We start from the raw sequence: 5865 nt of genomic DNA, 5'->3' as shown, positions 1-5865 counted from the left end.
ATCATATTTTCCCAACACTCTCATGGTCAATTACAGACCTTGCATGGTGCATTTGGTGACTTAAAAGCAGATTTAATCTTTTTCTTTCTTTTCTTTTCTGCATTTGTATTTGTGAGCCTGCCAAGTCAAGAAAACATTTTCTCTCAGATTGGGGGAGAAAGACATTTCAAAGACATCTTACTATCGAAGGGAATGGGTAGAATATCAAACCTTGCTTGTCTCGGTGCAAGTTAAACATTAGGAACTTCTTATGGAAATAGAAGGCTTTGGGTTCAGTAGCTGAGTCTCCAAGCACTTGTCATAGGACTGTTTAAGAAGGCTAAATAACTTGGGTGAATGGTCTTTGTGATGACCAGAATATGAGAGACAGACAGACAGACAGACAGACAAAAAGTTATAGGGTACAAACTCTAAGCATGCGTATGTAATATGCTAGTCCTGGTATAAAGAATCAACCACTGTGTTTTTGGGTTCTAGATTTTTATATCTTTCAAGTAAAGCTTTCACTACTTGTGATCTAAGTCATTTTGGATTAAAGATCAATGGCACTGCCCCAGCTGAAGTGCTACCAACCCCAGCCCGCCATTTATTAAAAGCACGATAGTAAACTGGAGGTAGTGGTGAATGCTGGAGATCCCAGCTTCCTGGGAGACTGGGATAAGAGGATTGAAAGTTTGAGCAACACCTTGTAAGTTGCAGAGACTCTATGTCAAGGTGAAAAACAATTTTCAAAGAGTTTTGGGTAGGCGCCAGTGGCTCGAGCCTGTAATCCCAGCTACTCAGGAGGCTGAGATCTAAGAATCACTGTTCATAGCCAGCCCAGGCTGAAAAGTTACCGTGAGACTTATCTCCAGTTAACCACCAGAAAATGAAAAGTGCCACTGTGGCTCAAAGAGGTAGAGCCTGAGCTTTGAGTGAAAGCGCTCAGAATCTAGGCCCTGAGTTCAAGTCTCATGACTGACAAAAAAATAAAGATTTTGGGATTTAGCTCAATAGTTTGTATGCTTGTCTAACACAAAGGATGCTCAATTCTGAACTCCACACTGCAGAGTGGTAAATTAGAAGATCTGGAGGTGGTACTAGCTTTAATGTGCAGCCCTGCACCTCACAACTATGATGGATCACCAATAAACTGCAGAGATGATGATGGCCCCATGAGACTGGACCACTGAGGGATCTTGTAGCCTGCTAAGTTTGTATAAGCACATCTTTCTGTGATGCTCACACAATCATGAAATGGCTTAACAACATCCTTTCTCAGAATGTGTCCCTACTGTTACATGATACCGGACTGTATTAGGAAAAGTAGTCTACTGAGACAATGAAGTGAGTAGCTAGGTTGAGAGCTCTTCTCCCTTTGCAAAGTTTGAGTTTGCCTAGCTACATCCAGGGGAGGCTAAGGCATAAAACAGTACATTTGTTCCTCCTCTGAGGTCCCAAGACCCAAATCAGCTCGTGCAGTGATAGTGGAAACAACACTCAGGCCCTACTGGCTTCCTGCTCTCTACCTCCTATCCACTTACAGAGTTTCAGAAGATGAGCAGGTATAGTGATTAAGGGTTTGGAGTAAAAGATTCCCAGGATTGATTTCGTATGTCTATATAATTTTAACTTGTGAAGCCACTGGAAATTGAGTCTCAACATTCTTCATCTCAGAGATTCCCAACCCACAGGGGAAACAAGACAGATCTGGCACAGAGCTGGGTGGAGCTGCTGAGCATTTCACTATTGTCATTCTCCTGTCTACCACTATCATCCTGGAAATGCTCCATGTCAAGATAAAATTCTGAGCTGGGCCCCTTCGCTAGCTTTGAAAGAGTCATGACGCACAGCTCTTCCCAAAGCCAAGCTTTGAGTCTCCTCATTGGTAGCTTTTCAACTTCACTGTGTAAAACTTTAGCAGCAAAAATTGGCAAATATCACCAATCACCATCTCCCATCCTTGTCCAAACTGCTTAGTCAATATATATCAGCATTTTTTGGAAACATTTTGATGATCCTCCTGTGCTATAGCATCTGGAACTTTCTCATGAGTTGCTGGGCAGAAAAGGGTCCAATGTAAATATTTAAATATGAGCCTTACCTCGGCTGGTAGGTTGTTATTCTCTGGGAAAGAACTGAAAACATAAGAGAAATAGAAAACATGTCTTTATCCTGGATGACTTAGTTCTTAATGAGAGAGATCCAACACTCATAGAGGGGTGCTTGGTTGCCAAGTGTGGTCCTCCAGATCACTAGTATCCGAGGGAACGTATTAGAGCTGTAAATTCCTACCTGTATCTCTGTCAGCAAATCTAGCTACTTAGAAGGTTAAGAGCAAAGAATCTTGGTTTGAAGTGTGAAGGGCAGAAAAATCCTTGAGGCTCCATCTCCAATTACCCAGCCAAAAGCCAATCTGGAGGCATGGTTTAAGTGGTAGAGGATGCAAATTTAGTGAGAGCACAAATCCTGGAGTTCAAACTCTAGTATCATCAAAATAAATACATGAGAAATAAAGTTGGCTGATCTACTGTTCTGAAGAGATGCTCAAGAGACCATAGAGACTATTGTGCAAACTCCACAAAGACAGGCAGGAATAAATAGTTGTGGCATAGATCATGTGTTTCACATAGCCTAAAATAATCTCTGTTACAGAAGAAATGTGCTGAGTCCCAATGGTGTACTATGTTGAGTACATCCATCCATCCATTCAGACAAACATTATTGAGTGTACTTGGGTATAAAGTTCTCCTGCAAATATATGTAATGCTGCCACTTTTGCCTTTCTTTCCACTCCTTCCTGACATTGCTTTCATGTTTTTCATTCCTTTAAAGCTCTTTCCAATGTTGCAAGACCTTTGGATTACTACATATTCAGGGGTGCTTGTGCAAACCCTTAACTCCCTTTATTTTGCTGGGTCATTTGTTAGAGTTGATTGTTTCTTCCAGTTTGAGGTATGCTTTCTTATTTTACTTTCTGAACTTTCCTGAACTTTAACTACCCAGGAGGAGAAACAAGAAAATAGCTATGTCATTATAAGTCAGACAGTGGCCTCATACCCAGAATATACACAGAGATCAAGAAACTAAGTCCTCAAAGGATCAACACCTTAATTAATAAAAGGCAAAATAACCTAAATAGAGACTTCTCAGAAGAAGTAAAAATAGTCAATAAACATATGAAGAAATGCCAAACATCTTTGCCATAAAGGAAATGCAAATCAAAATGATGCTGAGATCCCATCTTATTCAAGAATACAAATAACAACAGATGTTGGCATGGGTGTGGGGGAAAAGGAACTCTAATGCAATATTGGTGGGAATGGACATTTTTTTTTCCCTTCTACCTATTCTTTTTTAAAAAATTTATTTGTTTATTAAACAATTTTTTTTGACAAGGTGTTGTGCAAAAGGGGTACCTTTACATACTAGGGCAGTATGTACATTTCTTGTGTTATCTCACACCGTGTTTTTCTTTCCCTTCCCTAGGTTAGGTAGACATATATACAATACACAATGTGCCAAAAACATATACAGTAGCCACGTGGCCTACGCCAAAGAAAATTTGCCTAGGTCTTTAAATGTAATGTCTACAATAGACAGTATGTCGACAATATTCTTATATGAACGTACATACATAGCTTTTGAGATACTGTGATCCACTGAGAGGTCAATTTTTGACCTTTATATATTGAGTAGTTATTTGGTTTTAGTTACATAATATAGGGTCGCTGACCTAAACCGGTGGGAAATAGCATTTGACAAGCAGTTTTTGGTTTCACAGATCTGGTCTCTACTGTCTCTCCATCACCCCATCTTAACAGTCATATATCAGGGAGATCATGCCCCTTTGTTTTCTGTGTTCTAGGCTTGTCTCACTCAACATTATTTGTTTGAGTTCTGACCATCTCCCTGCGAATAACAATATTTCACCATTCCTAATCGCTATGTAGTATTCCATTGTGTATAGGTACCATATTTTTTGGATCCATTCATCTGTGGAGAGGATTCTGTATTGTTTCCATATTTTGGCTATTGTGAATTGTGCAGCGATAAACATGGAAGTGCAAATGTCTTTTTGATATCTTGGGACCTGCTGTTCAGGATAGATGCCTAGAAGTGGTATGGCTGGGTCATAGGGTAAGTCTCTATTGAGCTTTTTGAGAAACCTCCATACTGTTCTCCAAAGTGGTTGTACTAATTTGCACTCCCACCAACAATGGATAAGGGTTCCTCTTTCCCTGCACCCCCTCCAGCATTTGTTGTTGCCTGAGTTCAGAGTATAGGCCATTCTAACTGGAGTGAGGTGGTATCTCAGGGTTGTTTTTATTTGTATTTCCTTTACTACCAGGGATGTTGAACATTTCCTCATATGTTTCTTTGCCATTTTTATCTCTTCTCTTGTGAAGTCTCTCTTTAGCTCCTTTGCCCATTTCCTAATTGGTTTACTGGGCTTGGAAGGACTTAGTTTTTTGAGTTCTCTGTAGATGACAGATACTAGGCCTTTGTCTGTTGCTGTGCTGGTAAAGATCCTTTCCCATATGGTTGGCTGTCTTTCTAGTTTGGTGGCTATGTCCTTAGCTGTGCAGAAACTTTTTAATTTGTAGTAGTTCCATTTGTCGAGTCTCTCCCGTAACTGTTGTGCCCCTGGGACTATATTCAGAAAGTTCCTTCCTGTGCCTATAAGTTCTAGCGTCTTTCCTACTCTGTCCTTCAGTAGTTTCAAGGATTCAGGTCTGATATTGAGGTCCTTGATCCATTTTGAGTTGATCTTGGTGCATGGTGATAGGCTTGGGTCTACTTTGAGTTTTCTGCATATGGCTGCCCAGTTCTCCCAGCACCAATAGTTGAAGAGGCTCTGTTTATTCCATTATATGTCTTTAGCTCCTTTGTTGAATATCAGCTGACTGTAAGAGTGCGGTCTTATTTCTGGATCTTCAATTCTAATCCATTGGTCTTCTGGTCTGTTTTTATACCAATACCAGGTTGTTTTTGCTATGATGGCCCTATAGTAGAGCTTGAAGTCTGGTATTGTGATACCTCCTGCACTGCTTTTTTTGCCTAGAATTGCTTTGGCTATTCTAGGTCTTTTGCTGTTCCATATGAACTTATGGATTGCTTTCTCTATTTCAGTGAAGAATGTAACTGGGATTTTGATAGGGATTGCATTGAATTTGTATAACAATTTGGGCAATATGGCCATTTTCACTATATTGATTCTGCCTACCCATGAGCATGGGAGGTCTTTCCATCTCCTTGTGTCTTCTTTGAATTCCCTTATTAGATTTTTATAGTTCTCATTAAATAGGTCCGTCACGTCCTTGGTTTGGTGGATCCCTAGGAACTTTATTTATTTATTTATTTATTTTTGGCTACTGTAAATGGAATTGTTTCCATAATTTCCTTTTCTGCTTGTACATTGCTGGTGTACAGAAAAGCTGCTGACTTTTGTGGATTGATTTTGTATCCTGCTACTTTGCCAAAATGGTTTATTAAGTGTAGGAGTTTGGGGACTGAGGTTTTTGGGTCCTTCAGATATAAGATCATGTTGTCTGTGAATAGGGATAGCTTGATTTCTTCCTTGCCGATGTGGATCCCTTTGATGTCCTCCTCTTGCCTTATTGCTATGGCTAGGGATTCCAGCACTATGTTGAAAAGAAGTGGGGAGAGTGGGCATCCTTGTCTTGTTCCTGAGTTTAGGGGGAATGATTTAAGTTTCTCTCCATTTAATATGATGTTAGCAGTTGGTCTGTTGTATATGGCTTTTATTGTTTTGAGGAATGTTCCATCTATTCCTGTTCTCTCCAGAGCTTTTAATAAGTATGAATGTTGTATTTTGTCAGAGGTTTTTTGGGCATCGACTGAGATAACAATATGATTCTTTTT

Source organism: Perognathus longimembris, chromosome 17 (assembly GCF_023159225.1).
Source record: "Perognathus longimembris pacificus isolate PPM17 chromosome 17, ASM2315922v1, whole genome shotgun sequence".
In the NCBI taxonomy this organism is placed as follows: domain Eukaryota; kingdom Metazoa; phylum Chordata; class Mammalia; order Rodentia; family Heteromyidae; genus Perognathus; species Perognathus longimembris.
This window is presented reverse-complemented; position numbering follows the sequence as displayed.